At 41.9% G+C, this 12435-nt stretch overlaps 1 pseudogene; it reads right to left on the bottom strand.

Annotated features, from left to right (window-relative positions):
* Window positions 1-9432: 9432 nt before the first annotated feature.
* LOC132662549 (olfactory receptor 5G9-like) lies at window positions 9433-10375 on the bottom strand (annotated as a pseudogene).
* Between the last annotated feature and the right edge of the window lie 2060 nt (window positions 10376-12435).

Genomic DNA, 12435 nt, shown 5'->3' with positions numbered 1-12435 from the left:
AGACCAAAGGGTCCAGAGGACCACAGCCTCCTAAAAACCTTTAGAAGCAACTCTTCAGGTGGAAAAATTCATGGCACAGGGCCCTCAGGTATAAAATTTGGCAAATCAAGATATGGGGCAGGAATGGTGATGGATCTTTTACATCAGCAAATAGTAAATTAAATCCTTGAAGTCTAGACATTGGCCAGACAATGCTTAAAACAGTGTTACTGGCCAAAAATGAATAATAAATAGGTTAAACAGGTTTCTTCTCAAATCCCAGCCTTAATTAAAAATAAAACAAGAGGAGAGCTACTGTCCTTGAAAAGGACAGTAAAGAATTAAGTGGACATTCTGAAGACACTCTGAAGCTGTTTTGTTTTGTTTTGTTTTGTTTTGTTTTGTTTTGTTAAGGTTTATTTATTTGTGAGAGAGAACGGGAGCAGGGAAAAGGGGCAGAGAGAGTGGGAGACCCTGAATCTGAAGCAGGCTTCAGCCTCTGAGCTGTCCGCACAGAACCCGACAAGGGGCTAGAACTCACGAATCACAAGATCATGACCTGAGCCAAAGTCAAGACACTCAACCAACTGAGTCACCCAGGTGGCCCATAGAGGTTTTTTTGTTCGCGTGTTTTGTTTTGTTTTTTTGTGGTTTTTTAGTAGTTTTTTTTTAATAATCATGGAATTTTTTTAAAAATCATATTTGGCCAGCCTCACCACACAAATATAACTGCTACTAAGTTAGATAATTTATTTATTTTCTCTCTTTTTTTGCCTTTCTTCCCTATGTAGTGCTTTTAAAACATGTCATATCTTTTTATTTCAGTTAATGTGATGTCTTTAAGGTCGTCTGTGTTGTACCATGTAGAAAAATCTTACTCGCTTTCAAGGCTGGATAATATCCCATTTGTACGGATAGACCACATTTCAGAACCCACTCATCCTTCAATGGCTGAGTTGTTTCCAGCTTTGGGCTCTGGTAAATAGCGCTGCTCTGAATGTCAGTCAGCATTTTAGACATGCAAAGACAAAGCAAAGATTTTCTGCTGAGAAAAGGATGAATATGATAACATAAAATATTGGACGGTTTACAGTCATTCACTCAACAATGTAACTAAGTCCCTACTCTGTAGGGACTCATTCCATCTGTCTACCCATCCTGTTGGTTCTGTTTCTCTGGAAGACCCTGAACAATGCAAACACCAATGAGAGTAGCAAACAACTAATGCTCATTGTTTACCAAGGCACCATTCTAATCATTCTACAAAAATTAACTGTGTAACTATTATTATTATCATCCCCACTTTATGTATGTGGTTCTAGAAGCTCAGAAGGATTAAGTAACTTGACCAAGTTCACACAAGTATTAAGCAACGTGGTCAAAATATGAACCCAAGCTTGGGTGTAGGCATATGCTCTTATCTAATAATCAATATAGTTCCTTTCAGAGCTGCTTAGGAATAGGGTTTCTCAGGGACACCTGGGTGGCTCAGTTGGTTGAACATCTGATGCTTCATTTTGGCTCAGGTCATGATCTCACAGTTAGTGGGGTTGAGCCCCACATTGGGCTTTGCACTGGCAATGCAGAACCTGCTTGGGATGTTCTCTCCCTCTCTCTCTGCCCTTCCCTGCTTGCACACACTAGCACTGACTCTCTCTCTCTCTTTCTTTCTCTCTCAAAATAAATAAATAAATAAACTTTAAAAAAAAGGAATAGGGTTTCTCAAACCACAAGTTGAGTCTTATTAGTGGGCAGTGAAATCAGTTTAGTAAGTCATGGCCAGCATTATTTAAAGAAATTTAGAATAGAATAGAATAGAATAGAATAGAATAGAAGTAAAGCAGAAGTCACCAAACTTTTCTGTAAAAAGCTATATAATATGTAAGGGCCCCTGGGTGGCTCAGTAGGTTAAACCTCTGACTTCAGTTCAGGTCACGATCTCACAGTGCGTGAGTTCAAGCTCTGCATCAGCCTCTGTGCTGACAGCTCAGAGCCTAGAGCCTGCTATGGATTCTGTCTCCCTCTCTCTGTACCTCCCCCACTCACACTCTGTCTCTCTCTCTCAAAAATAAATAAACATTTAAAAACAAATATATAATATGTAAATATTTTAGGCTTTCAGGGCAGACGGTCTCTGTGACAACTACTTAGCTCTGTTCCTGTAGCCCCGAAGCAGCCGTGGGCAAGCCACAAACCAGTGGTTCTGTCTTACACATTTTTGCCCCACAGAGAATATCTGGATACATTTCTGATTCAATGACTGGGGTGGGGATGGTACAGGCATCTAATGGGTAAAGGCTAGGATGAGACCAACCATCCTGCAGTGCAAAGAACAATGCCCACCACAAAGAATAATCCAGTCCTTAAAATGCCAATGGTGTTGCCATTGAAAAACTGACGTCAAAAGATGGCCGCATTCCAACAGAACTTCATTTATGGATGTTGAAACTGGAATTCCAAATAATTTCCAGGGCCATGAAATATTACTCTGCTTTTGATCTAACTGATCATTTCAAAACATAAAACCCATTCTTAGCTTGCAAGTTACAAACAGGTGCCAGGCTGGAAATGACCCATATGCCAGTCCCTGGAAATTGAGTAATCAAAATGTATTGCAGGTAGTTAAACTACACACACACACACACACACACACACACATATATATTAACTATGGGACATGTAGTTAAACTATACATATATGTGTGTGTGTGTGTGTGTGTATGTACATGGATATTTTAACTATGGGTCATGTTTGAAAGACATGATTCTTTGGGGATAAATTATTCTTTTCTGAGTGTGAATTTAAGTTATAGTACCTCTCTGAATTGTGGTTGATTCAGCGTGCTCTCCTTAAATTAGATTCTCATAAGAAATTCTGGGTTGAGACTCTACAGGAAACACCTGTAGATGAAGAACTGAACTCAGTTTGGATACACTCAGCCAAGACCCAACTCTGAGGGCTTACATGTGGCATTGTTCCAGACTAGTGGCCAAATCTTAGACCAACGGTCTGTGGAAGGACTCCTTTGTCTCATGGGATTGCCTTGCCCGGAGTCCACAAAGCAAGCCACGTGAAGACTCAGGGCAGCCAAGTTGTAGCCCAAGTCATTCTTAGAATCACACCGGCTACTTCCACTTTTTAATAAAGTCTCATTCGTAGTTGCAGCCTGGCCTCAACTGTGCTGAGGGTAACCTAGAATAAAGTGGGTCTGTGTGCAAGTTTGGGAGGAAACAGTGCTGTCTTGGAAGGGTGGCCACTAGCAGGAAGCAGAAGAGCCTTGGAGCAATGGGAATCGGGAGGTGTGGGAGGAGCCAAGGCAGCCTGAGGCAGCTCTGAAGGCAGGAAAGCAGCAGTGGCCATGTTCCTTCCCCCTGGGGACTCTCTGAGCCACGTGGAGAAGACACGCTGGAATCACTCTACATTTCTTGTGACCAATAAAGATGGGAGTTTCAGTCCATCACAATCCGGCCTGAAAGGGCATATGCCCTTTTTAGCTACTAGCCAAAGAAACCAGGGGATACTTAGGTTGTATACATACATAACAAACACATCTCTGAGTAAAAGGTGCCACCACAACCCTGAATTTGGGATTATTTCCTTAGGATGAATTATCTGAACTGGAATTACTGGGTTACTCTGAGGAACCCACAAAAGAATCCCTCAAGAGAAAGAGCCAGCAATTCTGTATCTGTCGTTTCAAATTATATTATATAATATAATATATATATTATATTATATAATTATATATTTAATTATATATTTAATTATATATATAATTATATATGATATATAATATATATTATATATATTATATTATATTATATTATATTATATTATATTATATTATATTTTAGAGTTAACTTGATCAATATTTTGAAATTCCTCTTGCCATTTATAAAAACAAAACCTTTAATTCAATAGTTAAAATCTTTTCTGACGTCCGTTTTTTTATTTTCTTAAATTTTTTAAAATTTTATTTATATTTGAGAGTGAGAGACAGAGAACGAGTGGGGGAGGGGCAGAGAGAGAGAGGGAGACACAGAATCCAAAGCAAGCTCCAGGCTCTGAGCTGTCAGTACAGAGCCCAATGCAGGGCTCGAACCCACAAACCATGAGAGCATGATCTGAGCCGAAGTCAGACACTTAACCAACTGAGCCACCCAGGTACTCCTGCAATGTCCATTTTATAGTCTTCATGCTGAGATGCTTTCCAAACTCTCATTAAGATTTCCCCTTCTTCTGATATTCCATTCAGAACCCTTTCCCATACATCTATGAGGTCTTTACAAAAATAATAAGAAAAGTACCAGGTATTTATTTCCTACAAATATTTCCCTCCTTTTAAAATGGACTTTTGACTCTTTGACCTATGGAAGTTTCATGATAGGTAGGCAAATCCATCATTTTTTACACCCACTTTAAGGTTATAAAATGCACCATTATCCCCCTATGTTTTAACATGTTTTACTGGTGTTATGCTTTTTTCCCAGTCGTGCTCTGAGTCATTTTTCAAAGCAAAGATTGAACCCCCAAAATATCCCTTCTTCATGTACTTCTCATTCCTTTCCCCAAAAAACTAAGAAATATTTGGAAGGCATAGCTAGAGGGTATTGGCAAAGCTCTGTCTCTTCTCCAAGCTCAATTAATTCTATCTCAGGTGAAAGGAAATATCGGCATCCCGATCCTGTCCTTTCTTTCCCTACAAGACAGTACATCCCGGGACAGTATTTCTACTGAATGTTAACCAAGAATTCTTCACAAAGGGCCACATTGTCAAATGCCTTTGGGAAACGCTGACTTAATCGAATATAAACAGGCTCATTTAATGTCAGATTTCTACGAACATCTTTAAAATCACCACGGGGAGGGGATGTGAAGCATATAACGTTACAGTCTTCCCAATTTATTTTACTATGACTTTTTCTATATCGATTAATTACTCCCACAATTTGGGATGTCTGGGGCATGCTACCTTGGGAAAGCCCATAGATGCCAATGGTGTCTTCTGCTCTCTCTATCCCAAGCACACATGGGGCCAAAGCACAAAGAGGGTGAGCTATCATAAGGAGGATATAATTGTAAACTAAGGCACCAGCTACGGTGGAGTCCTGTCTATAAGTCACTGCACTCCCCACAATTCACTGGCTTTCTGATATCAGTAGACATAATCCCTATGATGGTTAAGCAGTGACTATCTCACTTGGCTGACTGCATCCTGTTTAAGGCCTAGTGGGAGTATGTGAATGTGTCCCAAGAAGCCATCCATAATGGGGGGGGGGAGGGGGGAAGGAAAATTATACATGGGGATGTAAGTTTCTAGGATGGCCATGTATGAGCGCAGCATGAGGCTTCTAAGAGTTTCATTAATTAAACAAAGTAAAAATAAAGGCTTTATTTTTTAACTCAGTACTGTGCAAATATAAACCATAATTGTGATTGTGCACATTTTCTCAGTTAATGGGAAATCACACAGTAAACTAAAGAAAAAAAATTTAAGATACGTTTTTTTAAGTAGTGTTGATGGGATGCCTAGTAATAAAAGAGAAGTTTTTTTACACGCAGTAATACTTAGGGATTGTCACAGGTGAAAAACTACCTCAGTCAATGTCACAATAGTAATATACGCTGTGTTTATTGAGCATTTGTTATAGCAAGACACAAAACTATGCACCTAATTTTTATTATCTGATTTAAATTGTGCCAGGATGCTAAATGTTGTCTCAGAGTTTTAGCAGAGGCCCTGGAATGAAGGACAAGCTAAGGTAGCTGAACTTGCTGAGTTTTTTGTTTTTTTGTTTTTTATGTTTATTTACGTATTTATTTTGAGAAAGAGAGAGAGCACATGAGCAGCGAGGGACAGAGAGAGAGGAGGAGAATCCCAAGCAGGTTCCAAGCCGTCAGTGCAGAGCCTGATGCAGGGCCTGAACTCAGGAACCATGAGATCATGATTTGAGCCGAAATCAAGATTTGGATACTTAACAGGCTGAGCCACCCAGGAACTCCTGAACTTGCTGAGTTTTAAACCAGAGTTGGGGCGCCTGGGTGCCTCAGTTGGCTACGTGGCTGACTTTGGCTCAGGTCATGATCTCGCGGTTCAGGAGTTTGAGCTCCACATCAGGCTCTGTGCTGACAGCTCAGAGCCTGGAACCTGCTTTAGATTCTATGTTTCCCTCTCTCTCTCTCTCTCTCTCTCTCTCTCTGTCCCTCCCCCACTCATACTCTGTCTCTCTCAAAACAATAAACAAACATTTAACAAATTTAAAAAAAAATTTAAAGCAGAGTGTGTGGACATCTTCTTGCTCAAGGGGTGGGAACATTCACCCTAGATCCTGGGTCCTCCAGCATTACCAGATTGGGTCACTTTCCTCTACTGTCCCTAAGCTTGGAGGAGAGTCAGGCAGTCGGGGGAAGAGGTAAGGACAGTTTGGAGAGGATCCCTTCAAAGAGAATCGTCAATGTGCACCCTTATGCCTTTTCCAGGCCAAGTGACAGAGCCTTCTCTTCCAGAGTTTGGAGGGCCCGGGTGTGCCTGTGTTTCCTGGAGCCAGACGTGGGCCACAAGGAAGAGGGAAGGCTCTTAAAAAGGAAAGTCATCCTCCTGGCAGGGTGAGATCACCCTGGACTCAAGACCAGAAACCAGGGAGCTGCTGGAGGAGGCATAAATGTCCAGCCAGAGGGGGAGGTGGCTTCCCAAAGGACTAACAGATGGAATTCAGGGGTCCGGGTTGGTGGGGTCGAGGGGCGCTCTCACTCTGAAGCACCCACAAAGGAATCCCCCGAAAGACAGAGCCAGCAATCATGCATCTGTCACCAGATTCCAGCTGTTCCAGCCAACTCCTTCTGCCCTCTTTCTCTTCCTCTCTACGTCCTGGCTTTGGTCCTGGACTGGCCGCACAGCAGCTGCAGTGTGGGGAGAAAAGGCCACCAGTAGTGACTTGGGTTGGTCCCCTTTGACCACAGCAAGACTTTAGCACCTGAGACGGGGGAGAGAGGATGTTGTAATCTGGGAAAGGGCATGTCGTCTGACATGACAGCGCACTTCATTTTCTAATACTTGGGGAATAAAGGAAATCTCGTCTTTCTTACTTCCAAGGAAAACCTACTAGAGCTGCCTGCAATGTTAATGAGCGGGAGGAAGGTCTGAGATGACACAGCAAGAGTGTGAAGGGGCAATGACAAAAAATAGGCAAGTTGCCTCCTACGTATACCCCATAAGCTTTAGCTTCCTTCAAGACACTTGTTACAAATCCTCAGTAAGTTAGGCAGTATTATCCCTAGATCTTTGGTGAAATTAAAAGACATCCCAGAAAAATCACAAAACTCAAGTGATGGCTCTAGGATTAGAATTGAGGTAACTGTCCCATCTGCCTCTGTGTCCCCTCCCAGTACTACATCCTAAGATCCTGCAAAGGAACCAATACTGGGGGGTCTGGCACACTTCCAGTAACATGCTGGTTCCAGAGTTCTGCTGTTTTCACCGAATAGCTTTATTGGGGGGGGGGGGCAACAAAATATGCTCATAGTTTATGAAGTGATTCCACCTGCATTATTTAATCCTCCTGATCATTTACAATAAGGTGGATATTATCATTACCTCTGTGTACCTCATTATGGACTTGACTGAGATGTCACAAAAGGTAATAAACAGAAGACCATCTTAGATCTGCTATCCTATCCACTGTGTAGATGCAGGAATGATGTTTGTTTTTTTCACCATTGTATGCAACACCAGGCTCAGTGCCTAGCACACAGAAGAAATTCAATAATTATTTGTTGGATAAGTGAATGCCTGACATTTTCCAATTCTAACTCTTTTTTTTTTATCGTTGTTGTTGTTATTATATCATGTTGCTTCTCTACTATCTCCAGTGAAGACTCTTGGAGAAATTTGATCCCATCTGGGAAACTCGCTGTAAAACAAAGTTCTTGAATTTTAAATAAATCTACCATAAATAAATTTGATAGCAAGTCATATTTTGGGCTTTTGTATCACATAAGATAATAAAAGACATTTTTCTCTGAGCCAGTAATCTGGCTAGGGTAAATGATCTCTAAAGCCCCATGGCTATAAAGCGTGATATGATTGTGTGGGAGCTCACTGATCAATTGTCTATTTTCAGAGATTGCACATTAAACAATAATCGCCAGAAAATAACCCATCACACTTTGTATGTGGAAAAGTACGCAAAAGTTTAGAACAGTTATCTATCTATATAACCAGGAGACAGACCATGGCTCTCATTAAAAGCTTCTTAATCGACTGCACTAAATTCATTTTAGGCAAATAGTTGGATGTAGGAGTTTCTTAAAATTCTGAGGACATTTCTACAAGGATTTAGCCCTGAGGTTATAAGGCCATCTAGGAATGCTGATCCATTTCCTCGGTGAAGCTCTCTGCGTTTTGTGTCTTCATTTCAAAGTCCAGAGATAAAGCTATGTCAAGAAAAGATAAGATAGAATCGAATCACCTTGTTGGGTCTGTGAGAGGACATAAAGGCCCTGGCATGGGTACCCATTCTCCATATGCAGCGATGGTACATCACAGTGCTCAGACCCGACATCTTCCCAGCACTTATCTTGCCCTTAATCCATAACCATCAAATTGAGCTGCCTCTATGAACCCCCTTGTGATGCTACAAACCTACTGACCTTAAGAGAAACAGATAGATCTAGACTGAGAGCCCAACTTCACCTATGGCATTTCTCTGTACATTCTTGGCAGCATCATATGCACGATCATATCCCAACCTGCAGAAGTTTAGGTAATAATACTCTCAACACCTTCCAGAAAATTGAGTTCTAAAAAAATGTAGTCTTAGCACCTTCTGTCAGAAGCTTATTTTGGTGTTCAGTGCATTAGAGTGAAGCAGAAGTCTCTGTTACTATAAATGGCCCCTGTGAACCACCCACCTGTCAGAGTTGAACACAATTCCATCTCTAGGCCCTGAGATATATGTAGTTCTTCGTGTCAAGGTCACTCCAAAAAAAAACTAGTGTATTAGGAGGTTAAGCATAAAATTCTACATCCTTTTTAAATAGATTCCTTTGATGGGAGCTACGTAGGAGTGCAAAACCCAAAGGACTGCACATATCAAGGAGTCAGTAGGGAGAGAAAATATATCAGCAGAATAAAAAACAAAACAAAACACAATAATTGAAATTAAATAATAAAGGGGTTTTGAAAATAATTGGATTCTGAGGTGTCTGAGAGAAGCAAAATTAAATGGGCTGTAGATGTGAACTATAATATTGGTATATTACAGAGAAAAAAAATCACATACAGGGCTTAATCAATCCATATTGACTCATATTGAATGAGTAAGTGGATAGATGAGTGGGTAAATGAATGCCAACCAGCCCCCAACACTTACAAATGGCCTGGAATCTTAGGAATCCACACAACTAGTCTGTCTTTTTAGAACTGTCTCCCAATTTCCTGACGACATAAGAATTTAGGCCATACAAAACTTCCTCTTAGCAGCAGTCCTGTGGATGGCATCTTTGACTTCCTTGTTCCTCAAGCTGTAGATAAATGGGTTCAACATGGGGATCACTGCAGTGTAAAACACTGACACCACTTTATTGAGATCCAGAGACAGACTTGCTCTAGGTCGTACATAAATAAAGAAAAGAGTACCATACAGGATGGAGACGGCCGTCAGGTGAGAAGAGCAGGTAGAAAAGGCTTTGCGCCTCCCATCCACAGAGTGGATCTTCATGATGGCGACAAGGATGTAAATGTAGGAGATCAGGATAGTCAGACCGCTGAAGACTCCCAACAGCTCCAGCCACGACAAAAACTACCAACTTAGTAAGCCTTGTGTCAGCACATACAAGGGAAAGGAGGGGGGACATATCACAGAAGAAATGATTAATGACATTGGGGCCACAAAAAGGAAGACGAAATGCATTTGTTGTATGGGTCATGGTGTTCATGAAGCCGATGACATAGGGACCAACCACCAGCTAGATACAGAGTCTCTGGGACATGGCAACAGAATACAATAACGGGTTGCAGATGGCCACATAGCGGTCATAGGCCATGGACGCCAAGAGAAAACACTCTGCTGCCACAAAGAACCCAAAAAACCACTGCTGCAAAGCACAGCCCAAGAAGGAGATGGCCTTCCTCTTCGCAAAGATGTCCGTGAGCATCTTGGGGCTCACAACAGAGGAGAAGCACATGTCCACAAAGGACAAGTGGCTGAGGAGAAAGTACATGGGTGTGTGAAGGCGGGAATCAATCCGAATCAGAATAATCATACCCAAGTTTCCTGTTAGATTGATGACGTAGAAACTCAGGAAGAGCAGGAAGAGGGAGGCCTGCAATTGGGGGTTGTCACTCAAACCTGCCAAAATGAACTCTGTGACCCTTGTGTAGTTGTCACCAGCCATTGACTGGTTCCCGTTTCCCCTAGAAGAAGAGCAGAGGAGTCACAACAGATTTGCTGAACATATCTTCAAAAACGGGACACAGAAAAAATATACCAGTGGCTGGGAGAGCATCACGGGTGATATGACTTAGTTGCATGTTGTGGCCAAGGAAACAAAAGTGAAGTATAGACCAGTGGAAAAGATCGGATCTGAAGCCTTCATCTTCTAAGAGTCTGCAGAAATCCATCAATACAGAGATGAGAAACCAGAAACCTGGAAAATAGAAGCAGCTTTCTCAAGATCCCATGACTGATGGCAGAGAGCTTCCAGAAGACATGTCCAAGAACTCTCACTTCAGCGAACTTTGCTTGAGTTCCCCAGGTGAGCGCACACCTGGGGTAATGATGCAGGAGAGTGGAAGTGAGGCAAGGTGGAGAAAGTGAGCAGCCACTCATTTTTGGGATATACGCACTTTGGAATCAGAACCCAAGCCTAAAGGCAGGGTCCCTCTGACCCTGGGAAAGTTGCTTTTCCTCATCTGTGAAACAGGAATAATAATAGTAACACCTACCTTGTAAATTGCTGTGAGGATAACATGAGAGAAAGCTTGCAAAGTATTGAGCTTGCAAACTACTTATGAGAGTCTCATTGGGCACCTTGACAAGGGTATAATAAGTGTTCGTATTTTTGCCTTACATACTTCATTTAATAAGCCTGCAAGCTGACTATGATTATGTCAATTCACTTAAGAGGAAAATTGAAGCTCAACCCACGTTCACGATGCTAGTGACCGGCAGGGGTGGGCTTTGCACGCGTGCGTGCCCAAACAGACTGTGCTCTTTCCTTCGTCACACTGCAGAAATTGCGTGTCCACAATTCTACTCTTTTCAAAGAGATGCAAAACTCATTCCACTATGAGTACAGGATGATGCCTGTTTGGCTGCCTACTCCTGATGTTGAGGTTACAACCAAAGGCCACTAATGGGAAGCCCGTAGGATAGTAGACTATTGAGCTTGAGTATCACCTGCATGGAAATGCACAGGGAAGAAATCTGGAAAAGAGCCTAAATCATCCTACCCATATACCCTCCACATTTCCTTTGTCACCCCCCATAAGGGTGCACTGGGTTAAGTCAGCTGATCTCTTTGAACCTGAGTTGCCTTTGTGTGTTCAATGCGACTAAAGCTGTGTCTTTCTCTCTCAGAATTCGCATCCACTTAGAACAGGGGGAAGGTGTACATCAGGGATCAGAAAACTACTTATACTTTCTTTTGAAAAGTTTTCTTAGCCCAGAATGATAGGAGCCCAACACCAAACTTACGTTAGACGCTTTTCCCCCGGTTTTCCAATCTGAAATGTATCATTCGACTTTGGTGAGGCCTCCCTGAGGCCAATAATGCAGCTTACATTATATCCTTTGCTTCAGGGAATTAAAGAGAAAGGGAGGATTGTCAGGCAGACTGCCCACCCCACACTCACCTCTTGCTGAGGACTCTTCAAGAGTCTAGGAACTTCTTCAGGGTCCTTCGTACTACATCTCACTCTTCCATTTGACAGTTGCCCAAAACTCTAGGACAATCCCTTGTTAGCTATAGTTTCTAAACTGACCCAAGCCTTCCATGCACATTTTAATTTCTGTTTCCCTGCTGTATGTGGTGTTTAGAATAGAATGCAGTGCTCCTTAAAGATCAAACCACACAGAGCGGGGAACACAACCAGCCCTCATGTTCAGAGCACCAGGATAATATAATGTCAACACAACCTATGATAACCTTCCCTTAGCAAGGGTGTGGACAGGGATGTGAGTTGAATTCTGTGCTACTTTTTTTCCCCTTTCTTCCGCTGCTAAAGCATCTCTGTCCCATGTTCTACTTACGTGAGTATATTTTGATCCAGTTGCAAAACCTAAGTTTATCTCTACACAAATGATCTCTTCTTAGGTCTTCTCCATCATCCAACAAAGATGAGGATCGTGTTCATCCTGGCCGTGAGTCCAATATAGAATTTATTGTAAGTCCATTTAAAATAATTTGTGTTCTCTTTGCCTTGTTAAAAGTCGGGTCGATTGAGGGGCTGTCAA

Source organism: Panthera onca, chromosome D1 (genome assembly GCF_046562875.1).
Source record: "Panthera onca isolate mPanOnc1 chromosome D1, mPanOnc1 haplotype 2, whole genome shotgun sequence".
In the NCBI taxonomy this organism is placed as follows: Eukaryota; Metazoa; Chordata; class Mammalia; order Carnivora; family Felidae; genus Panthera; species Panthera onca.
This window is presented reverse-complemented; position numbering and strand designations above follow the sequence as displayed.